Source organism: Peromyscus leucopus, chromosome 1 (assembly GCF_004664715.2).
Source record: "Peromyscus leucopus breed LL Stock chromosome 1, UCI_PerLeu_2.1, whole genome shotgun sequence".
NCBI classification, from domain to species: domain Eukaryota; kingdom Metazoa; phylum Chordata; class Mammalia; order Rodentia; family Cricetidae; genus Peromyscus; species Peromyscus leucopus.
The window spans coordinates 94,007,081-94,032,918 of NC_051063.1; the positions used below are offsets into that span (position 1 = coordinate 94,007,081).

The window sequence follows — 25,838 nt, forward strand, 5'->3', positions numbered from 1 at the left end:
CTCAGTCAGGCCTAAGTTAGAGTTTGTTCATTTGCCCAAATCTTTAATTTCTTAGTGAGGTGCCATGTACTTTAATACTGGAAACTAATCAGCCACAAAACAACCAAAGATCTGTAAGCCAAACACTTCAATCACCATTCCTGACCCTATTTTATAATTTGCAGTGTGACTATAGCCATTACATCTTGCCACCTACCCTCTGCCACTTTGGGGTCCTTCATGAACACTGATATATGAATGCTCGTTTTGAGCCTGGCATGGTGGCCCACGCCTTTAATCCCAGCATTTGGGGAGGCAGAGGCAGGCAGATCTCTGTGAGTTGGAGGCCAGCTTGGTCTACAAAGTGAGTTCCAGGACAGCTAATGTTCACAGTTGCTTGATTTATTCTACCAGTCTATTTCTTCACATTCTAGTGGGAGATAACGTGCTTTAGGCCTAGTTAGGACAGGAATAGATGATCATGTACAAATAACAACCCAGACTCTGGAACTTGTCTTCAATCTTATATTTTAAAAAAAATGTTCAGGCGGTAGTGGCACACGCCTTTAATCCCAGCACTCGGGAGGCAGAGGCAGGTGGATCTCTGTGAGTTTGAGGCCAGCCTGGGCTACAGAGTGAGTTCCAGGACAGGCTCCAAAGCTACACAGAGAAACCCTGTCTCAAAAATAAAACAAACAAAAAAATGTTGGCACTCAACTTTATTTTGTTTTAGTCATTGGATGAATCTTGTTTTTAATTAGCACAATAACCCTTCTAACTACCCAAACTAGTGTCCCCAGGATCTCTTGTAAGCAAGTATTCTTATATCATCAATAAAACCAGTGTAATAAAATTACATTTTCCTACAAAGAACACATATTCCTCAGCATTTTGCTTCTGTGACTTAGCAAAATCTTGTCATTCTTCTGCCATGTAATCCTTCTCTCATGTTTACTTTGTAACTGATTGCCTGGAGAATACTAGGGTCTGCCTCAATTTAATACCTACAGCTAGTGAAGGGGTAGTAGGCTAAAAAAGGAAAGCTGGTATTCCATGCAAGATGAGCTCTGTATTATCTATTACTGTATAGCAAATTACCAAAATTTAGCAACTAAAAATAATGATTGTCCTGTATAAAACTTTAGGCCTGTAATGTGGGATTAGCTGGGTAGTTCTGGTTTAGGTTCCCTTGTCAATTGGTATCAAGGTGTCAGTGGAGGTAACAGGCATAAGAAGAGTTGACCAGAGCTGATAGAACTGATTTAAAGATAGCTCACTGACATGTCAAGTAAAGTAATGCTGGATGTTGGCTGAAGATTTCATTGCCATCCTCAAAACATGGCCTTTGACTTTTCCCACACCAAAGAGAGAACAAATTGGAAACTACAATATTTTTTTACATTGCTTCAGCAATAATGACATCAGCGTCATTTGTGCAATATTCCACAGGTAACATAGGTCAGTCTACCTTAGAGTGGAAAGAGATGGTATACATAGGGATTTAATAAAAGTTGAAATCATTGGGCTTTTTTGGAGACTGACTACCATGAAAGTACAATAGGATTTTCAAGCTAGGAAAGTCCACCCTCATTAGGAGGGGAAAGGGACTGCTGTGGGCAATGAACACTCAATATTTTGTGGGAATGGGAAGTCATTTTTGAAGTTTCATTCTTTTCCAGTGAATATCCTAGTGTTCACACCATACATCAATGTTAATTTTACCTCTGTAATTCAGCATTCCACTGACTCATAATCTGCTTCTGCTTTTGGTGTTAGACTTGTAGCTTTGGAGACAAGACATTTTTAAAGCAATACTAGAAAGCCCCTGGTTTTGTGAACATGCTCTCAGCTGAGAATTTGCAATCTTCTCCCCCCCTCCATTTTTTGATACAGGGTTTCTATATGTAGCCTTTGCTACCCTTGAAATCTCTTAGTAGACCAGGCTGTCCTCAAAGTCACAGAGATCTGCCTGCCACAGCCTCCCAAGTGTTAGAGTTAAAGGTGTGTGCTGCCACTGCTCGACTGAGAATCTGGAATCTTGAGTATAATTTTCTGTAAAATTTTTACACAGGAACATCCAGCACAAACCCTACTTTTTGTGTCTTTTATTATTTCCATAACAGTCTATAACTGTTGTCAGTTGGCCCATCAAAGACTTTCCTTTAATAGGCTCTTCATTCCACATAACCACAGGTAATATTTTTTAACAAAAATAGTATATTTTCTCATGTAACTGGAATTAATGGGTAGACCTAGATCCAAGGACTTGAATTTTTAAGAATCCCCTATCATCTCTTGGTTCTGCCTTCCTTTGCTGTGATTGTATTCCCGAGAGACCCCTCCATGTGATAACAAAGATGATACCTGTCTTAATCTCACTGTCTTAGCAATTCATAGGTGATATTTAAATGAATTTCTCCTACGTATATCATGAACTCCCAGCTTTCTAATAGAAGTCAAATCCTCACTGTTTTCAGATACAACCAGTTTAGATAACTCATCCAACATTCCTGTTTCCGGAAAAATCTGTTGCTTACATCCTGATGCCTAAATTTGATTGTCAATGCTTTCATCTTGGTTTTTGGTTTTTGGTTTTTGAAGACAAGGTTTCTCTGTGTAACAGCTCAGGCTGGCCTCAAACTCACAGAAATCCACCTGCTCTGCATCTAGAGTGCTAGGATTAAAGGTGTGCACCACCACTGCCCATCTTGGTTATCAACTTGAAACATCTGGAAAGAGGGAACCTCAATTGAGAAACTGCCTCTAAAAGATTGGTCTGTGGGCATGTCTGTGGAGGCATTTTCTTGATTGCTAGTTGATGACACTGTATGGTGTCATCCCTGGGTAGGGAGGCCTGGGGTATATATAAAAGGTAGCTGAAGATGAGCAAGGAAGCAAGCAAGCTAGTAAGCAGCTTTTCGCCCTAAAGTTCCTGCCCTTAATGATAGACTGTGATCAGGAGATGTAAATAAACCCTTTCCTCCCCAAGTTGATTTTGGTTAACAAAGACCCAAACTAATACACACACTTCTGTTTGGTTGGTTTTGGTCTGCAGGTTGGGAGGAATAGGGTCTCAAACTGTAACTCAGGATGGCCTAAAACTCACTATGTAGTCTTGGCTGGCCTTGAGTTGATGGTGATCTTCCTGCTTTAACCTCCAAAATGTTGGGATTAAAGATGTGAGTCACCATTCCCAGCTACAACTTTTGTTATTACTGCATATATAGGTTCAGTTGCATAAAAGAAAATGAAGGCAAGTGTGGTGGTCTGAATAGGAACAGCCCCCATAGACTCATGTGTTTGAATGCTTGGCCCAAACACAGTGGCACTATTAGGAGGTGTAGCCTGGTTGGAGGAAATGTGTCACTGTGTGGGTGGGCTTTGAGGTCTTCTATGCTCAAGCTATGGCCAATGTGGTACACAGTCTCCTGATGACTGTGGATTAAGATGTAGAACTTTTAGCTCCTTCTTCAGCACCAGGCCTGCATGCTGCTATGCTTCTCGCCATGACAGTAATGGACTAAACCTCTAAAACTGTAAGCCAGCCTCAATTAAATGTTTTCCTTATAAGAGTTGCTGTGGTCATTGCCCTTCACAGCAATAAAACCCTAACTAAGACTGCTAGTTTAGGCAAAAATAAGAAAAGATGTAATACAATAGACTTAATGTCTAGAAACCCATTGAAAAGACTAAAGGAGAGAGCTATAGGTCCCACTATTTGGAATCATCTTTAGTACTCATAACCACTCTTATATCTACTGTGATTAGAAAAGCTCCCACCTTATGGCTGTAGTTACCACCAGTGCTGTTCACCATGCAATCACATTATCAATGTTGCTGCTGCTGTTAGAAAAAGGCAACTAATAGGGGCTGGAGAGATGGCTCAGTGGTTAAGAGCACCTACTGCTCTTCCAGAGGTCCTGAGTTCAATTCCCAGCAACCACATGGTGGCTCACAACCACTTGTAAAGCAGGGCGGTGGTGGCCCACGCCTTTAATCCCAGCACTCGGGAGGCAGAGCCAGGCGGATCTCTGTGAGTTCAAGGCCAGCCTGGGCTACCAAGTGAGTTCCAGGAAAGGCGCAAAGCTACACAGAGAAACCCTGTCTTGAAAAACCAAAAAAAGAAAAAGAAAAAGAAAGAAAAGGCAACTAACTGCAGAGTCACATGCATCATCTCTAACAAGTCCACACAGCACATTACATTCCATGCATCTTTTCTCATATTTTAGTTTTGAATTTCTCTTAATGCAACACATTGGAATGAATCTAGAATCCTAAGTGAAACTGGAGTCCAAGGAATGTCACTTGTTAGCTATGTCACTAGTTCTGTCCATACATATGGACAGACAGACATACCCACAAAGGATTGCCATTGTACTGTAGAATATATTGCTGGTTATATTGGCTATATTTTAGCTAGTTCTTTAAAAAAAAAAATAGGGTTTTTTTCCAGATTTAGTTTCCTTGCTTTTATTAGCATAACCATAATTAAACACTGTACTATTTTTTATTATTTTTATTTTTTGTGCATTGGTGTTTTGGCATGGGTGTTAGGTCCTCTAGAACCGGAGTTACAGACAGTTGTGATCTGCCATGTGGTTGCTGGGAATTGAGCTCAGGTCCTCTGGAAGAACAGCCAGTGCTTTTAACCACTGAGCCATCTCCCCAGCCCTAAACACTGTACTATTTTATAATTCTTTGAGATTATAATAATTTTTAAAGCATTTACATGAAACTTTCTGTTTATGAATACAGAAAATTCAAGGATTTTGTCAAATTTGGATTTGAATTTTGGCCTAAAATTTGTTTTCTAACTATATAACTTTGAATAAACTTTTTAAACTTTAGCTGTACAGTGAGGCTTGTAATACTTTCCTCAATGAGTTGTGAGAATTGAATAATATATGAAAGTGCCTGAAGTACAGGAAACACTTAACATTAAAGTGTCTTTCCCCATCTCCTAGGATTCAGGAGCTGGAAAGAACATAAAAGATAACCTAGTCAAACCACACAATACTAATAAACCCTACAATACTAATAAACCCAAAGTCAAAGGAAGCAGATTCCCATAGCAAAGAATCATTTGGCCCTTATATGTCAATAGTGTTGGGATTGAGAAATACTGGCTTAGATTTAGACTCAAGACTTGTTTTTTCAGACTGTACTTCATTACATAGTCTTGGCTGGCTTGGTATCCAGCTGTATTGACTACTTTGACTTCAGACTTGTTTGTGATCCTTCCTCCTCTGCCTCCTGAGTGCTGTGACTATAGAAGCATGCTGATGTGCCAGGATAGACCCAAGACTTGTTCATTAGTCCTTAGGTTGTCAATTTAGTACTTTTATAAGATTATGTTATTTCTTTTCATTTCTGCCAATAACTTCCTCCAGCTGAAATACCTAAAGTTTAAAACCCTAAAGGATAAAATCCCCAAAATATAATTCTGGAAACAAAGTCAGCTAGGCACAGTAGTGAGTCAACAGTCCTAGCTATGTGGATGATGGCAGAACAGTACCTTGAGCTTAGCACTTACAAAGAGACCTTGTCTGAAACAAAAACTCTTCCATATAACCATACTCCCTGTTAGACAAGGTCAGCCTCACAACTCCCTTTAGACAAGGTCAGCCTCCACATTCCCTTTAGACAGAGTCAGCCTCCACATTCCCTTTAGACAAGGTCACCCTCTACACTCCCTTTAGACAAGGTCAGCCTCCACACTCCCTTTAGACAAGGTTGGCCTTCATACTCCCTGCTAAACTAGGTCGGCCTAGGTTTCTTTAATTTTATGTTTTTTGGGTTTTTTTTTTTTTTTGGTTTTTTGTTTGTATGTTTTTTGTTTTGTTTTTCAAGACAGGGTTTCTCTGTGTAGCTTTGTGCCTTTCCTGGATCTCACTCTGTAGTCCAGGCTGGCCACGAACTCACAGAGATCTGCCTGCCTCTGCCTCCCAAGTGCTGGGATTAAAGGTGTGCGCCACCACCGCCCGACTAATTTTATGTTTATACAATGTTTCTCCCAGAAGACTAACAGCAATTTGGGAAATAGTAAACCACACTTCTCACATTCTGTATGCTTATTGCACCTAACAGTTTTTATTTTTACTTACTGTTGTGTGTGATTGTGGGTTTGCATGTTCTACAGCAGACTCTCAGGAGTCACTTCTCTTCTCCCATGGTTTCTGGGGATGAAACTCAGGTTGTCAGCTTCGCACAGCAAGCACTTTTACCAGTGACCCATCTTGCTAGCTCATGTTTCACAGTATTAATCTATAAAGATAATAGACCAACTTCTTCAGAATGTTCCTATTCTCTAGACAGAAGGCCCAGAAAGAAAAATAGGACCCTCACCTATTCAACCTCGTCAAGTAAATCAAATCTTGGTTTCATGGGTCTTCATCTATTATGACCCATTCTTGACCAACCCAGGTTTTTATGTTGGCTTTTGATTTCTTTGCAAGTTTCTTGTTTGCTTGTTTTTAGCTACTCTCTCTCCTAATGGCCAGAGAACCTGTTTCCATTTCTCCAGCTTCTCTATCCCCTAATACCCTAGTACCCTGGACTTCCTGTTTTATAACACATCACACTTCAGTTTCTTTGTCAGTTGTCTTTCTTCCAAGGAACTTCTAGTTAACATGAAGGCAGAGATGACTTCTGCCTACCTTCATTATTCCATCCCCAGCATCTCACACAGTGCCAGCACATGGCAGACATTCAGTAGTTATTATTGGATGCATACAGTACTGTCTCAAATTTCTTTCAGATACATACTAGTAAATAACAATTTATATCACATTTTTAGTGCAATTGAACTTTTCTACACAAAATGAGTTATTAAAACATAATGGACTCCAGAAGGAAATTCAACAGAAAGTACAAACAAGAAAATTTAAATCTTTAAAATGTGACTTCCTGTTTTAACACATGCTGATTAATGTTTTAGGGTCATGAGATCTGCTCCACAGCCCTCCTGACTATGGCACTTTCCTAGACTAGTACTTCTTACCCCTTTGTTCTCTGAGGTTCCAGTATATGAGTCCTGGGGAATAACTAGTGCACATAAAAGAAAATAAGCCTTTTTTTTAATGCCTTTCTCCTATGCCCTATCTTTGGGTCTGGGGAGATGGCTCAGCAGTTAAGAGTATTGGCTACTCTCCCAGGTTCAATTCCTAGCTCCCACATGGTAGCTCATTACTGTCTGAAACTCCAGTTCCAGGGGGTCTATATGCAGACAAAACAGCAATGCACATAAAAATAAATAAATTATACAAAAAAAAGAAGCCTATCTATGGTAGTTTGAATGTAATCAGGTCTCATAATCTCATAGGGGATGGCACTATTAGGAGATGTGGCTTTGTTGGAGCAGGTCTGGCCTTGTTGGAGGAAGTATGTCACTGTAGAGGTGGGCTTTGAGGTCTCATATATGCCCAAACCACACCCAGTGCTTTAGTCCACTTCCTGTTGCCTTCTGATGAAGATGTAGCCAGCACCATGTGTGCCTGTATACTGCCATGCTCCCTGCCATGATAATGGACTAAACCTCTAAACTGTAAGCCTCTACCACATTTAAATGTTTCCCTTTATAAGAGTTGCCATGGTCTGGTATCTCTTCACAGTAATAGAAATCCTAACTAAGACAGAAGTTGATACCAAGAGTAGGGTATTGATGTGATAAATTGGACCATGTCTTTTGTTTGGAGGAATTTAGACTTTGGTACTTTGGGTCAGGAAAGCAGTGGAATGCTTTAAGCATTGCTTAATGGGCCATACTAGTAGGAGCATGGAAGATAGTGGTGCTGAGAGTGATTTTAAACTGTGGGGATCAAGAGGTTTCAGAGGAGAAAAGTGTTAGTATGTGGCCTAGAGACTGGTCTTGTAATATTTTGGTGAAGAATGTGGCTGCTTTTGTCCTTGTCTGAAAAGTCTGCCTGAAGCTAAAGTGAAGAGTTTTGGATTAATTCCACTGGGCAGAGGAAATCTCAAAGCAGCCTAGTATAGACTCTATCATGTGATTATTAGTAATGACTCTGATGAAGATTTATAATGAAAAAACGCAAGCTGCGCAAATAAAAATACAGATTGGGAAAAGGGCCACCAGGAAATGGAATAGAGCTAAATCCTGTGTTTAAGGAGACAAATGGATTAAGAAATTGAATGAAGGGAATGGTGACCTCAGGGCAAGATCCTACCCAGCTAAATTTCCAACTGTGAAAAGGAATTAAAAGTTTAGAGCCAGAAGTGGTGGTACATGCCTTTAATCCCAGCACCCCAGAGGCAAAGTCTGGTGGATCTCTGAGTTTAAGGCCAGCCTGGTCCACAGAGCAAGTCCAAGGACAGCCAGACTTAGGCAGTGAATGTAACCATCAAAATCAGAAAGCTGGTGAAGATGTAATTGAACAAGGGGGCCATATTCTAGCCATGGCAAGCAGCAGAACTTGGCAGCTTCAGTCACATGGTTCTGGCTTTAGAGTTAAGGATAGAAGAAACAGGTTATGGAATTTGCCTCCACACCTAAGGAAAGCCACTGAGGCCAGACATGTGTCAGGGGTGCCCCTGCATGGAGGCCTAGAGAGGCCATTCTGTGAAGCTGTAAAGGTGAAGCCTAGATTGCTTTGGAGACCCCAAGATGTTAGAGATGGGATACCTGCTGAGGAGAACTGTTAACAGGGAGTGGAGCCAGCCCAAGAGGAAGAAGTGTGTTGCAGTCAACAAAGATGAACAGAGTTGGGGGTCTGAAGAGTGTTTTGACATCAGACACGGAGATGCAGAGTTTGGAGTTTGCCCAGCTGGTTTTCAGTCTTGCTTTTTGTCCTGTATTTTCCCCCAATATACTCCCTTCCCTGCATTTGGAATAGTAATGTATATCCTGTGTCATTATATGTTGGAAGTATGTGATCTGTTTTTTTATTTTGATTTTACAGGGGATTACAGTTAAGGGATTACATGAATCCCAGAAGAGACTTTAAGCTTTGGACTTTAAAACATTGTTGAGACTGTGATAGATTATGGGGACTTTTGAAGTTGTACTAAATACATTTTGCATTGATATTGTTACAAGCTTATGGGGGCCAGGGAGTAGAATGTGGTAGTTTGAGTGTAATTGGCCCCCATAATCTCATAAGGAGTGGCATTGTTAGGAGGTATGGCTTTGTTGAAGTAGGTGTGGCCTTGTTGGAGGAAGTATGTCACTGTGGGGGTGGGCTTGAGGTCTCATATATGCCCAAACCCCCATTGCTTGAGTTCACTTCCTGTTGCCTTCTGATGAAGATGTAGCCAGTACCATGTCTGGTTGCATGCTGCCATACTCTTTGCCATGATGATAATAGACTGAACCTCTGAACTGTAAGCTGCCACTGCAATGAAATGTTTTCCTTTATAAGAGTTGCCATGGTCATTGTGTCTCTTCACAGCAATAGAAACCCTAACTAAGACACTGTCTTTCTTTGACTCTCTCTGTAATGGTTGAACCAAGAGAGCTGGCAAGGCAAACCTCTTGAGTTAATCAGAAAGAAAAGAAAAAAAATACTTTAATCTAACCAAGACCGTTTCTTCTTGATTGCCTCCATTTTAGAAACATGCCAAACAAAAATTTTAAATTCATTAAGTTAAACTAAATTTCATATACCACTTGAATATATTTTTAGAAAAGATTGATTTAAAAGTATATTAGTCCACTTGGGTGGGTATAACATTACCATTCACTGGGCAATTTTTTAACTATAGCAAATTTTTTTTTTCTTAATCTGGAGGTTGGGAAGTCCAAAACCAAAGTCCCAGCAGATCCAGTGTCAGGTAAGGGCCCTGCTTCTGATTCATAGGTGGTTCTCCTCTTTGTGTCTATGATGAAGAAGCAAAACAAGCTCCCTTGGTCCTTCATCAGAGCACTTACCATATTAATAAGGGATCTCCCCTCTTGATCTAATCACCTCCCAAAGGCCTTACTTCTTAAACTGTCACCTGGGGAATTAAAACTTCAGCATATAAATTGGTCCAGGGAAGCACATTTCACACCCCATAGCAGACATTTTCTTAGCCATGATCATTACTACTTGTCAGATTTTAAGAATTAGGGAGAAATATTAAAATTCTAAGTTTAAGCATGCTGCCACTACTAAAAGGTCAACTTGATTCTCTGGAGCCATCTGTTATTTACCCCATCCTCCTTGCCAAGTTTTGTCCTTGACTTAACTCTTTCTGTTTTCCTCTCTTTCCTCCTTCCACTCTTCTTCATCCTCCTTCTCCTTGCTTCCCTCACTTTGGCTCTCTGCAATCTCCTTAATAGTAGCCCAAGGATTGATGACCCTCTGAAATCCACTGCTCTGTTACCCACTACCCAAGCTGTATGAGGGAATGAGTCACTCCATTCTATGGCTAGCAGACATCCTTGTTCTTGGGCCAAACAGGTAGTCAACTCCTGTTTAATGTAGCTAGTTACCCCAGGGTTCTTTTTTCTAATTTAGAAATGTGGTAGTATAGTTTATAGCTTTTTTTTTTGGGGGGGGGGATTCGAGACAGGGTTTCTCTGTGTAGCTTTGCGCCTTTCCTGGAACTCCAGGCCGGCCTCGAACTCAAAGAAACCCTCCTGCCTCTGCCTCCCAGTGCTGGGATTAAAGGTGTGTGCCACCACCGCCCAGCTAGTTTATAGCTCTGAAACCCATTTACTTATTTTTCTGTGTCTATGTCTTCTTGTCTATTAAAGAAATAATATCAACTACCTCCTAAGATTGGTATACACTTATGAAATATTTGGAACACAGAGTGAAACATGGTAAACATCTGCATTTATTATTATTATGGATTGACCCAGGACCTTGCTTGAGAGAGACTCATAGTACTTCTTATATCACAGTAACAATTCAGCAAGTGTTTATTAGCCATAGGATCCAGACAGTGTGCTAGGCAGATCATAGATTTGAAACAAAAACTAACCTCAGCTTTCATGAGCACTGCTTGCTCTATTGATAGTGCCAATGGCAAGGAATAGCTTGTTTTTCTTGATGATCCTTTTGTTGGTTTGTTTCGACACAGGGTCTTGCTAAGTAGCCTTGGCTGGCTTGAACTGCTGTATGATGCAGGCTGCTCTCAAACTTAGAGCAACTCTTCTCCCTCTATCTCCTGGGTGCTGGAATTACAGATTTGTGCCACCATTCCAGGTTCTACTGGTGTGTGTTGTGTGTGTGTGTGTGTGTGTGTGTGTGTGTGTGTGTGTGTGTGTGTATTTTACCCTGCTAAGCCATCTCACCAGATCTGTTTACTTTTTCATGCAAAAAAGCATTTTTACCTTAACTTGACACTCTCTCTCTCTCTCTCTCTCTCTCTCTCTCTCTCTCTCTCTCTCTCTCTCTCTCACACACACACACACACACACACACACACACATGTGTGCATGTATTTATTTTTGAGGAAGGGTCTATGAGTTCATCCCTTCCTGGAATTTGATATATAGACTAGTCTGGCCCTGAATTTACAGAGATCACCTGCCTCTGCCTCCTGAGTGCTGGGATTAAAAAGTTTGCCCCCACGCCTAGCTGCTGAGCCAGCTGGTTGGCTGTTGTTCACATACTGCTATCCCAGTAGAAAACACCTTTTTGTAATAGCCCTAGCATTCTTTTATAGATTGTTTCCCTCAGGAGGACAGAAGCACATTTCACATTCATGGTCTGCATGATTCCGTTTGTCTGTCTTGACTAAATCTAATAGAGACTGTCAAGACTATAACTTTTCCTATTATTAAAATAAACTAGGGATGGTGAGATGACTCAGTAGTTAAAGCACTTACTGTGCAAGTTTGGAGCCCCAGAACCTGAGTCAGTACTGAGTGGGGATGGCAGCTGGCCTGTACTTCCAGTCTTAGATGGTGGGATTTCTAGACCCAACTTGTGAGCTCTGAGTTTGATTTTTTTTTTTTTTTTTTTTTTTTTTAAGAATAAGAAAAACTAGCTGGGCGGTGGTGGCGGCACACGCCTTTAATCCCAGCACTTGGGAAGCAGAGGCAGGCGGATCTCTGTGAGTTTGAGGCCAGCTTGGGCTACAGAATGAGTTCCAGGAAAGGCGCAAAGCTACACAGAGAAACAACCCTGTCTCAAAAAACCAAAAACCAAAAACCAAAAAAAAAAAAAAAAAAAAAAAAAAAAAGAAAGAAAGAAAGAAAAACTACATGCTGTCTTTCCCTGAATTCTCAGTTCTCCAAGTTCTCAAAAATCTTTGCTTTTGCTTTGAATCTTGAGCTGGTTCCAATCTTTCTGGTTTTCTCCTTCTGGCTTTTTGAGTTGGTGGTTTGTCAATATGTACACTTTCCCTTTGGCTGATATGAGATGTGAGAATTCAACTGTAATCAGAAAGGTGTCAGAATCAACCATTGATGTCTACACTTAACTTAGGGACTTTTCTCACCAGTTACTTCCCAGATCTAGCTAGATTTATTACTGGCTTATGATTAGTAGTAAAAACATGCAGAAAAGAGCCAAATTTTTTAAATGTTCTCACCTGAAGATAATAAAGAACACTTTCTAAAACAAAATGTGAAGTTCTAATATAAATGACACCTGAGAGTCAAAAAGAGGAGGGAGTGGATCTTCAGGAAAATATGGTGAATTAGCCAAAAAATAAATAAAGAACAATTCTTTGTTCTTTTTTTATCATTTCCACCTAAACAGAGACATCTTTATTTGTATAGTTACAAGTATTATCTCTTCTGGAGGATGCTCAGCAACCAGAATATGAAAATGAAAACATGGGAAACATACAATACAGATATTTGAAATTCTCTTTCTTAAAGTGGTCTGTCTTAGTGTCTGTCCTATTGCTATGAAGAGACACCATGACCACAGCAGCTTTTATAAAGGAAAACATCTAATTGGGGCTGGCTTACAGTTCAGAGGTTTAGTTCATTGTCATCATGGTAAGAAGCATGGTGGCACACAGGTAGACATGGAACTGGAGAAGGAGCTGAGAGTTCTACATCCGGATGCACAAGCAGCAGGAAGAGCGAGACACTGGGTTTGTAATGGGCTTTTTGGAACTTCAAAGTCCTCCCCCAGTGTCACAACAAGGCCTCTTAATCTTTTCAAATAGTACCACTCCCCAGTGATCAAATATTCAAATCAAAAAGCCTATGGGGGCCATTCTCCTTCAGACCACCACATGGTCCTTTGAATTTATATTTCAATTTGTGACAAAATTACTAAAAACAAAGAGAGTATCTAACCATACAGCAAGCACAGCTCTGATTCACTGCCTGAACATGGATCAGAATCAAAGTATGAAATTCCTAGCACAGGAGGCATGAAGCAAATGAATTTCAAAGACTTGGCAAGGGAGTTTGTGCTGGCATCTACTCCCTGCCTTGTGCAACTTTAGGGCAAGACCCTAAACATGGATCTCATCATGCTTTGGTTTCATCATCTGTAGACTTGAATAGTTCTAGTTCCTCTTTACAGTCTCCTTTCATGGATACTGAGATCTGATTGCAAGAAAGTGCAGAACTCAGAAAAACAGTGCTATATCGTTTGAAGCATTGTAATTACACTTTAAAAATTATCTACAATCAGGTATTTCATTTTATTTTTACCTGTGGCTCTAGGAATAGCTTTATCCACCCATACAGAGTACCTCCATTCAAACTTTTATTATTATTTGTTTGTTTTGTTTTGGATAATTTTGTTTTGCTTTGTTATATTTGTTTTAAGACAGGGTCTATCTACATAACCCTAGCTGTCCTGGAACTCACTCTATAAACCAGGCTGGCCTCATACTCCCAGGGATCCACCTGCCTCCTGAGTGCAGGGATTAAAGGCACATTCCACCATGCCTAGCGCTCTCTCTCTCTCTCTCTCTCTCTCTCTCTCTCTCTCTCTCTCTCTCTCTCTCTCTCTCTCTCCTTACTAAATAGCAGGGTTTTTTTTTTTTTAAATGGCTTTTCCAAACATCTTTGGTTCGAGTTGAATCTCCTCTCCTCATCTCCCTGCTTAAACTTTTCTATTCCCAGGATATCCATCCCTGCTTAAACTTTTCTATTTCCAGTATATCCATCCCTACTTAGACTCTTCTATTCCCAGTATATCCATCCCTGCTTAAACTTTTCTATTCCCAGTATATCCATCCCTGCTTAAACTCTTCCATTCCCAGTATGTCCATCCCTGTTTAAACTTTTCTATTTCCAATATCCACCCCCATTAATTTTCTTAAGACATTTTTATAGGACATCTGTTCTACTATACCTCTTTCTTGAAGCTCTCCACAATGCCCCCTTCCAGCTTCTTGTCCTTTATATACACTTACTACCACATAAAACAGATACATAAAACTCAGAAGCTAGGATCTGCATGAGAAAGAGCATGAACTATTAGTCTTTCTGAGCCAAGGTCACCTCACTTAATATATTTTCCAGTTCCATCCTCTTGCCTGAAAAGTTCATAACTTCATTTTTCTTTGTGGCTGAATAAAATTCCATTGTGTTTATGTACCACATTTTCATTATTTTTTTCAAACAAGGTCTCATGTAGCCCAGGCTGGTTTTGAATTTCTATGTATTCCAGACTAGCTTTGAATTTATGATCTGCCTGTGTTAGCCTCCACAAGTACTGGGAGATTACAAGCATGAATTACTATCCCCAGGTAGGCAATCTTTTTTAATTAATAGCTTTTAAAATTATCAGTGTTCTGAATAAATCGAGAATAAAATTAATTCCAGTTTCTGTAATAGTCTTCCCAACAACCTCTGTATTCGAGTTTTCCTGAGTACTAGAACCAAGAATATGTGTGTATGTGGTCTCTCTACATGTGTGTGTAGAGAGACTGGGAGAAAGAGACAGAGAGACAGATACTGAGCAATTGGCTCACTTGAAGGCGAACATAAAATGGGATAAACCAGCAGGCTAGAGGCAGGGAAGAGTTGTAGATGGGGGAGAAAGGAATATTTTCTTCATCCATTTATCATTTAATGGACGCTTCAGTTGATTTCATGTCTCGGCTATTCCAAATAATGTTGCAATAAACATGGGAATGTAGCTGTCTCTTGGACACACTAACTTTATTTCCTTTGCATATATACCCAGCATTGGAACTGCTGGATTATGTGGCCATCTAGTGTTTTGTGGAACCACCATACTATTTTCCCTAATAACCAAACTAAGTTGCATTCCCACCAAGAATATAAAGGTACACGTTTTGCCATACCCTCTCTAACAATTGTGATGGGTATTCTAGCAAGTATGGGGCAGTACATCTCATTGTGTTTTAAATTTGCATTTTCTCTCTGAACATTTTTAATATATTACCTACTGGCCATTTGTGTGTCTTTTGATATATGCCTATTTAGGTACTTTACCTGGTTTTCAATCAGGTTATTTGCTTTCTAGCTTTTGGGTTGAATTCTTTGTATATTTTGAACAGAAACCTCTTACCAGGTGAATGGTTTATAAATATTTCCTTTCATCCTACAAGTTCTTCATTCTGTTCACTGTTTCTTTAGCTATGCTGTTTAGTTTGGTATAATCCTATATGCCCTATTGTTTTGGTTGCTTGTGCTCTGGGAGCTATATTTAAAGAAAGCATTCCCAGATGTGGTAGTTTGGATGTAATTGGCCCCATAATCTCATAGGGAGTGGCACTATTAGGAGATGTGACTTTATTGGAGTGGGTATGGCCTTATTGGATGAAGTATGTCACTGGGGGAGGAAGCTTTGAGGTTTCCTATGCTCAGGATACTGCCCAGTGTCTCAGTCAACTTCCCATTGCCTCTGAGTCAAAATGTAAGACTCTCAGCTCCAGTACCACATCTCCCTGCATACCACTATGCTCCCTATCCTGATGATAATGGACTGAACCTCTGAAACTGTAAGCTAGCCACCTCAATTAAATGTTTTTATTTATAGGAGTTGCTGTGGTCATGGTGTCTCTTCACAGCAATAAAAACCTAAGACACCAGACCAGTGCCACAGAGCATATATTTTCTGCTGGTAGCTTTATCATTCCTGGACTTATATTTAAGTCTTTAATCCATTTTCAATTGATTTCTATATATGATTATGAAATGAGAGTTTCAATTCATTCTTAGATCATGTGGATATTCTGTTTTCCCTGCACTATTTATTGAAAAGGCCATCCCTATACTGGATATTCTTGGCAACTTTTTTGAAATCAGTTGACTATCAGTTTGTGAATTTATTTCCAGGTTCCCTGTTCTATCACATTGGTCTGTTTCTTTGTATGTTAGTAGCATGCTGCTTTGATAAAAATAGCTTTGAAGTCCTGTTATGGTACCTCTAGATTGCTTTGACTACTCAGGGTCTTTTCTATTTCCATATAAAGTTTAGAATTTTTCTATTTCTATAAAGAATGTTATTGATATTTTGATAGAGATTGCATTGACTCTATAGATTAATCTATGTAGAATGAGCATCTTAACAGTATTTTTCCAACCCACAAGCATGTGATCTCTGTCCATTTCTTTTTTGTCTCATTCCTGCCATTTATGCTTTGTAATTTTGTTTAGAGATTGTTTACTTCTTTAAATTTATTCCTAAACACATTTTCTGAAGCTACCATATGGGATTATTTTCTTGCTTTCTTTTTCAGATAGCTCACAATTAGGGCACAGAAACTATTGATTTTTCTGGTTTTGTTTTTGTTTTTGTTTTTATTTTCTGTATCCTAAAATCCTACTTTATTCTAAAAGCTTTTATCTCCGAGAGGCATCTCTAGCGTTTTCTACATGGAAGTCTACATAGTCTCCAAACAAGGAAATTTTAACTTCCTCCTTTCCAATATCAGTGGATTTTTTTTCTCCCTTTCTCTTAACTTCTCTGTTTCCAACTTCTATTACAATGCAGCTATTAGAAGAAAAGCTTTCAACTTTTTTCTGTTGAGTGTGAGTTAACTGTGGGTTGTCCTGTGAGTGGGTTTATTGTGCTGAGGTGTATGCTGCTTCTATACCTAATTTGCTGAGGGTTTTTGTCAAGAATGAATGTTAAATTTTGTCAAATCCCTTTGCTGTCTGTGACTATTTAAATGATCATACAGTGTTTTACTTTATTCTGCTAATGTGATATATTACATTTATAGATGTCTGGATGTTGAAAGATATTTGCATCTCTAAGATGAATCCCACTTAACCAGGGCAAATCATCTTTTAAAAATGTATCACATTTTGTGTGTTCACTCATGTATGGGTGTGGGTGTGAGCATACACACAACTTGTGAGGCTTGATGGCAAACATGTTTACCCACTGAGTCATCTCACAGGCCCCAAATCATCTGATTATACTAACTATGTGGTCTAGCACTAAGCTACATTCACAGCACACAAGAAGTATTTTTCTTCATTTTATAGATGAAAAAAATTAAGTTGAAAAAAAAAAAAAACCTGATGCCTGTATCTATTGTTTTATACCTTTATTCCAGTGGTCTTTATTAACTTTATATCCAAAAGTCGGAACATATCTTACCTTGATTCTAAAATCAATAAAGGACACTACAAAAACAAAATAATAATGAAAAAATAAAAAATCTGAACAGTTCAATGAGTAAGGAATTTGAGTCAATAATAGAATGCCTCCCATAATGAAAATTCCAGAACCTTATATTTGAGGTCTTGCATTCAACTGTTAGCAGCAAAAGATTTATTTCCTCTGCACACAAAAGTGTGGTGATATTTTATTTGTATGTTAATAAATAAAGTTTGCCTGGAGATCAGAGGAAATAGCAAGCCATTAAGTAAACACAAAAGTTAGACAGTGATAGCACACACCCTTAATCCCGATCACGTGGCAGGCAGAGTCTCTGTGTGTTCAAGGCCACACTAGGGAACAGCCAAGCATGGTGACACACGCCTTTAATCCCAGTACCAACCATAGAGACCTGGAGGTCTGTACAAACAGGCAGTGACAAGGAAGTGAGGTAGCTGGGCTAAGAGACAATGAAAGGTCAGAACAGCAAGCCAGTAAAGGTGTGGGTAGACAGGAAGTAGCTCACTTTTGGTAGCTGCAGAGCTGGAGAGGTAAGGTTGGTGGCTATAACTATTTCCCTGATCTCTAAGGCTTTCACCCCTATATTTGGCTCCATGTTTTTTATTTAATAAGACAGTTTAAAAAATTCGTCTACACAAAAGCATCCTTCAGAGTCTGTAAGATGGCTCAGCAGGTAAAAGTACTTGCCACCAAGTCTCATGAGTTCCATCTCTAGGACACACATTGTGAAGAAAGAGAACCAACTTCCTAATCTGTGCCAATAAGATGTACTTTCCTCCAAAGTATAATAAAATAATTGGTTTATTGCAATTAAATTTTTCTGTTGCATTTCACTAATTTCTATTTTCTAAGACAAAGTTCTTCAGCTGCATTGTTTTAGCAAATTTTGATCACATTTAATTATAAAATGGATTATTAATATTGTTGCAAATAAAAAGTATAAATTATTTCTATCTGTAAATGACTCTGTTAAGATAAGGTCTATAGCCCAGGCTGATTTAAAACTTGCAGCAATTCTCCTTCCTTGACCTCTCAAGTGATGGAATCAAAGGCAGGCACGAACCACCAAACTGAGCTGTGATTTTCTTTTTCAATAAATAAGAAAGGATATGATGGCACAGAGATGCAGATTAATCATCTCTCAACCTTTACCAGAGAAACGTCTATTTGCACTAGATGGAGGTTAACACAAAGACCCACAAATGGCCAAAGGTGCACAGAATAAGACACTGTAGAATGCTCAGCCCTAAATGCAACATCTATTCTGTTCTTCCGCCAAAGCTCAGGGATCACTGTAGAAGAGCCAGTGGTGTGAATGAATACAAACAGTAGCTTCCAGACACATAGGACAGCTGCACATATAAACTCACAGTGGTTATGAGAACATGCACAAGCCCTGTGCAAGCTCAAGCCAGACCAAATCCTAGAATGAAGAAGGAAGATGGACATGAAGTCCCAGCCCTATCTGAGGAGCTACAGGCAAATGACAGCCGCTGCAAAGAGAGAGTGTTGCCCCTGTTAGCTTGCCCATACTCCAAAGGAGGGCCACACATCTATAAATACATGTACTTAATGGGTATTTAAAAAAAAAAAAAAGGACACAAAATTGGGTGGGTAGGGAAGAGGTAGATGTGAAAGTAGTTGTAGGAAGGGTTGAATATGGTCAAAACTCATTGTATGAAATTCTCAAAGGATATAAAAAGAAAAGGAAAAGAGGAGAAAGTATGGTGGTATTTTATTTGTACTGAAATGTGATTTTCATTGTATGTTAATAAATAAAGTTGCCCAGGGGTCTGAGCTATTAGAGCCATAGCAAGAGCGTGGTGGTGGTGGTGGTGGTGGCGGCAGCGGTGGCAGCACACGCCTTTAATCCCAGCACTTGGTAGAAGAGCTAGGTAGATCTCTGTGTATTCAGGGATACAGCCAGCATTGGAGACATATGCCTTTAAGACCTGGAGGGCTGTACTTACAGGCAGTGACGAGGCAGTCATGTGTTTGGGTTTACAACCAATGAGAAGGCAGAACAGAAAGACTATTTAAAGACAGACACACAGGAAGTAGCTCTCTTTCTGGGAGGTTGGAGCAGTGCAGGAGGTAAGATTTTAGCTCTGAGCTCTGACCTCTCGGCTTTCTCTTTTACATTGGTTCTGTGTTTCTTATTTTAATAAGACGGTTGGTTACATCTACAAGAAAGAATTTGGTATTATCCCTATAATAGTAACTTGTATTCATGTATCTTTTACTGCTTTGGAGAGACAAGGAATAGTAGGAATCCTACACAACTTGAAGCAGCTCTCCTTTAACTTGCTGCCAGTTAATCTTGATCAATTTTCAGGAATGCTTCTTGCAAATGAGTATCATCCATTCTCCAACTTTAATTTTTCTAAATATATTATGAATCACAGTAAGTGAAAAGAAAATCAGCTGTCCTCTTCACAATGTTCACTTGTTTCTCTAATTCAGTACAGAAAGTTTTACCTGTTCTCCACCCAAAACCAGTCATTGAAAAAAGAAACTCTTAAGTGATAAACATGACAGGCAAGGTTCCTACTGTCATTGCGCTTACATACTAATGCAATGAGAAGACAACACCTAAGAATGAAAATCATTTCAGAAAAGAAGGACTTCCAAGTGAGGGGACTATTACAGAGTGCTTAGAAAAGGGTACTAAGGGAAGCACCATTCTGACCCCTGCAGCTCTGGGGATTGATCCCAAGGCCTTGAGCATGCTAAGCAGTCACTGAATGACATCTGTAACTCATGTAAAACTTCTTCAAAGGTGGCTATCCAGGTTGAACCCTAAACTATGGGGTGAAAAAAAAAAAGTCAGCTATATAAGAAACTGGAGTGAAAGCTTTTGTGGTAGTGGTAATTTCCCTAAAACCATCCACTCACCAATGAAAAGTTATTAGCGTTAAACAAAACTGAGCCGAGCACAGATATGTTCAAGAGCTTTCTTTGCCTGCATGGTCAAATATCAAAGCATCTCTCTGTTACTGAAGAATGAATGTCCACAACTTATCTCCTATTATTCCTTCTATAAAATCTTACAGAATTTTTTTCTTGGTTGTCCAATTTAGCATGGATTTCAACCCTTCCCTGACCAGAATTTTTTCTTTTTTTTTTTTCTTTTTTTTTTTTTTTTTTTTTTTTTTTTTTTTTGTATTTCTGAGACAGAGTTTCAGTATGTAGCGCTGGCTGTCCTGGAACTCATTATGTAGACCAGGCTGGCCTCAAACTCAGAGATCTGCCTGCCTTTGCCTCCCAAGTGCTGGATTGGCATATTTCTTTTTTGTTTTTTTTTTTTTCTACACTGTGAACCACTTGAAAGTAATTATACCTAAGCTCCTTGCATAATCCTTAGTATATTAACACATTAACCTCTCCTAGATGGATAAAAACTGAATTTTAATCATATAGAAGAGTGGTTCTCAACCTGTGGGTTACAACCCCTCTGGAGGTTAACTGACCCTTTTACAGGGGTCACCTAAAACCATTGGAAACACAGGTATTTACATAACAGTTCATAACAGTAGCAAAACTGCAGTTATGAAGTAACAACAAAAATAATTTTGATGGCTTGGGGTCACTACAACATGAGGAGCTGTATTAATGGGTCACAGCATTGTGAAGGTTGAGAAACATTGATATAGAACATGGTATAATGGAGCAAAACGTGAGTACCATGAGACTAGATTAAGGTTAACTATAGGAATGAAGGAGGGGTATGCCTAGAAATAGGGAAACAGTTTGAAACAAGCAGAAGTCCTTTTATGCCAAACTAAGGAAAGGAATTCAGAGGTTATTCTGTTAGAGGAAAGGTAGTGTGGTGATTTGAATAAGAATGGCCAGTATAGGCTCATATATTTTAAATGCCTAGTCACTGGGGAATGTCACCATTTGAAAGAATTAGGATTATGAGGCATGAACTTGTTAGAAGTGTGTCACTGGGAGTGGGCCTTGAGGTTTCAAAAGCCCACGTCAAGCCCAGACTTTCTGCTTGCAGATCAGGGTGTAGTTCTGCCTGCCACCGCGCTCTCTGCCATGATAATGGACAAACCTCTGGAACTGTAAGCCAGCCCCTAACTAAATGCTTTCTTTTGTAAGAGTTGCCTTGATCATGGTGTCTCTTCACAGCACTAGAACGGTGACTAAGATAGAGGCTGGTACAGGAGTGGGTTACTGCTGTGACAGGTTTCCCCAGGCTGCTTATTAGTGGAATGTTGACTTGGGGACTTTGGGTTAGGAAAGCAGTTAAATAATGAAAACAGGGCTTGATGGGCCATACTGGTAAGAGCATGGGAGAGAGTGGTGCAGGGAGCAATGTAAATTATGGGCTGGCTCAAGAAGTTTCAGGGAGGAAAAATATTAGTAAATGTCCTAGGGACTATTCTTTTGATATTTTGGTGAAGAATGTGGCTGCTTTTTGCGATTGTGCTTAAAAAAAAAAAAAAAAAAAAAAAAAAAAAAAAAAAAAAAGCCTGAGGCTAAATTGAAGAGTTTCGGACTAATGGCAAGAGATTTCAATACAGCCTAGTATTGACTTCATCATGACTTCATCTATAATGAAAAGGAGCAACCTAGACAAAGAGGAATACAAAATGTACAGTGTAAAGAGAAAAGGAGCACCAGGAAGTGTAATAAAAAATGTAAAAAAAAAAAAAAAGTGTAAAGAAAAGCCTGATGCTAAATGGAATAAAGGAAGTGGTGACTTGAGAGAAAGACCCCAACCTGCTAAGTTTCCAGCTTGTGAAAAAAAAAATAAAGGAAACAATAAGCAGTAGAAAGGGATCATCGACAACAGAAAGATGTTACAAATGTAATTGGAGCCGGGCGGTGGTTTCCCATCCAGTCTGCAGCTTGCCTTGGCAGATATCCCATGACTCTGGCATCTAACATCTTGGGGTCTCCAATGAAATCTTGGGTTCACCTTCACAGCTTCACCTAATAGTGTTTCTAGGCTTCCATGCAAGAACACCCATGACACACATCAGGCCTTAGTCGTTTTCTTTAGTCATGGAGGGAGATTCTATAAACCATTTCTTGTATTCTTGACTCTAAAGCAAGAACCATGTGGTCAAACTGCCAAGTTCTGCAACTTACTGGAGCTGGAACTTTGCGTCTCCCTCCAATTACATATTTTTTTTTTTTGTTTTTTTCGAGACAGTGTTTCTCTGTGTAGCTTTGGTGTTGTCCTGGATCTCGCTTTGTATTCCATGCTGGCCTCGAACTGACAGAGATCCACCTGCCTCTGCCTCCCGAGTGCTGGGATTAAAGGTGTGCTCCACCACAACCCGGCACTTTTTGATTTCTTGAGACAAGGCTTCACCTTGTAGATGAGGCTGGCCTCACTCTCAGAGATCTGCCTACCTGTCTCCCAAGGCAGCACCCGCTTTTAATCCCAGCACTTGGAAGGCAGAGGGAGGCGAATCTGTGAGTTCGAGGCCAGCCTGAACTACCAAGCTAGTTCCAGGACAGCCAGCATTAAACAAAGAAACCCTGTCTCAAAACAAAGCAAAACAAACAAACAAAAAGAATGGCCCTTATAGGCTCATATATTTAAATGATTAGTCACCAAGGAGTGGCACTATTTGAAAGGATTAGGATTAGTAGGTATGGCCTTGTTAGAGGAAGTATTTCACTGGTAGTGGGCTTTGATGTTTCAAAAGCCCATGGCAAGCCCAGACACACACTCTCTCTCTTCCTCCCTCCCTCTCTCTCATTGTGGATGAGGATGTAGCTCTCAGCTACTTCTCCAGAATCACACCTGCCTACCACCATGCTCTCTGCCATGATGGACTAAGCCTCTGAAACTGTAAGCAAGGCCACAATTAAATGCTTTATTTTTCTAAGAGTTGCCTTGGTCATGGTGTCTCTTCACAGCAATACAACAGTGAGGGCTTGATACTTATATCTGTGCTTCAAAAATGAGATGGTAGGGGAAATAAATGCATGCAGTGGAGTATTAGGTGTGAGCATTTAAAAAAACACATTTATATCTATTTGTATGCTTGGGGATGAGTGGGTCACTTGTACCTGCCACAGTGCACCTGTTGAGATCAGAGGACAACTTCCAGGAATTGGTCCTGGGGCTCAAACTCATTTTCAGACTTAGGGGCAAGCACCTTTACTCACTGGGCCATTTTACCAGCCCAGAAATAAATTTTTAAAGGCAGCAGTACCTGTCTAACTGGCTCCCTAAGAGATGACAGGATGTCTGGGAGTGATGAAAAATAAGGCCAGCAGAAGAGGTAGGGTTAGCCCAGAATATAAAGGAATTAAAAGCTGAGATCCCTGGGTTTGAATGTCTGATGTCTGCTTGGGAAAAGTCAATTTCCACTTTCTAGAGAGCAGTTTCCTTTCCTGGGAACTGCAAATATAATTTTCTATAATCCTCTTCCCTGTGGTAGTGATTGTTAAAACTTGATCACACACTGGAAATAAAATCAGAACTTTAAATACTATTGATATCTGGGTTCCAAAACCCAGAATTATCTGGTCTAGAATCAACAGCTGGGACCAAGTGCAAGAGACTGTGGGTGACACATCACTTTGAAGCTATAAGCAGCTCCCAATAGGTTCATGGTCATCTCTGTGTTAATTGTCTTATTCCTGTGACAAAAATTACAGTAACACCTGAAGGGAAGAATATTTTAGCACAAAACGTCAGAGATTTCAGTCCATCGAAGCAAGGAGGGTACAGTAGCAGGCACACACAGCTTTGTCTAAGGTAAGGAGTGTGAGGCGAAACCACCAGATCTGGGAGCAGAGAAGAGAGGGAGCAGTACCAGGAGTAAGTGTAACCTTCAAAGGCTTGCCTCCAGTGACCTACTTCACTCGTCATGTTCAATCTCCAAACAGCTCCACAGCCTTCAAAAAGTGCCACTAGCCAGAGAACAAATGCTCAAATCACATGCCTGAAAGGGACAGTTCAGAGTCAAATCGTAACTCAGTATGTGACATTCTATGTCGGTGACTATGCTATGTCCCTTGCATATATACTCTCATTTAATCATTACAGCTCTATAAATGTCATTCCTCTCTTTACAGGTTCAAAACCGAAGAGAACAAATTACTCCCAGGATCGAGTACTGATGTACTGAATCTGTTGAACAGTTCAAAACAGCAAACTGACTATACAGGCTAGAGAACACCAGGAAAGGAGTGGATCAAGTCAGATTAACTACAGAGAAGTCCTTTCCACCTACCCACACCCATCTGTCCATGGCTGAGAATCAACCTAAAACCTCTCAGGAAGGGTAGGCAAGTGCTCTACTGCTAAATTACATTCCTATCCCAAGAGAAAAATCTACTCAGCCACTCTTGCCATATGGGAATTTCAGGGTCATATTTTAAGATTTTTCAAAAAAAAAAAGATGGAAATCTTTTCTTTGCATATAATCTCTTAATATTTCAGTGTCAAGTTGCTTAAAACAATATTATGTAGTTCAAACCAAATAAGGCTCAAGTTTGCTTCTCTGGTTCGTATGATGTTGAAATTCAGAAGGAAGAGCTCTGAACTTCAGATACAAGACTAGGAAATTCTTAAGCACAAATGATAGTCACACACCAGGAATAGTGTGTGATGGAATAATAACCAATGAGGTGGGTGGTGCAGGAATCCCAGGCACAGACAACAAAACATTTAGGAAGCTGAGGCAGGAAGATACCAAGTATGAGGCCATCCTGAGTTACATGGTGAGAGGCTCAAAAAAACAAAAATGATACTTGACATGATTAGTTAAAAACAATGTGAAAAGCCAGGCAGTGGTGGGGCACACCCTTAACTACAGCAGAGGCCGGAAGAACCCCCACCCCACCCCCACCCCCAGACAGGGTTTCTCTGTGTAGTTTTGGTGCCTGTCCTGGATCTCGCTCTGTAGACCAAGCTGGGCTCAATTCACAGAGATCTGCCTGCCTCCCGAGTGCTGGGATCAAAGGCCTGCACCACCACAGCCCAGCCAGCAAGAGGAACTTTATGAGTTTGAGGACACCATTCTGCAGAGCAAGTTCCAGGACAGCCAAGACTACACAGTGAAACCCTGTCTCAATATATATATATATATATATATGGAGAGAGAGAGAGAGAGAGAGAGAGAGAGAGAGATCGATCTTAGCAGTTTCCCAGACTTACTAGAAATGAATAAAATAGATATGTAAAGCTATTTGGTTACATTTAGAATCCAAGTATTTGAAATTTTATACATTCAAAATATGCAAACTTCAAATTTGTATGACTGAAAAGATTTTTTTTTCAAGACAGGGTTTCACTGTCTTGATAGCCTTAGCTATCCTTGAACTCACTCTGTACACTAGGCTGGCCTTGAACTCACAGAGATCTGCCTGCCTCTGCCTCAAGTGCTGGGGTTAAAGGTGTGTGCCACCACCCCCCAGCTG

General features: G+C 40.0%; 1 protein-coding gene across 1 annotated transcript in view; it reads left to right on the plus strand.

The window, feature by feature from the left end:
• Positions 1-25,272, plus strand: part of Zbed5 (zinc finger BED-type containing 5) — a 46,296-nt gene extending 21,024 nt beyond the window's left edge. Inside the window, exon 3 of the transcript XR_003735216.2 lies at positions 24,492-25,272. The gene's annotated coding sequence lies outside the window, so the exon portion shown is untranslated. The remainder of the gene's footprint in view (positions 1-24,491) is intronic.
• The last annotated feature ends 566 nt before the right edge of the window (positions 25,273-25,838 follow it).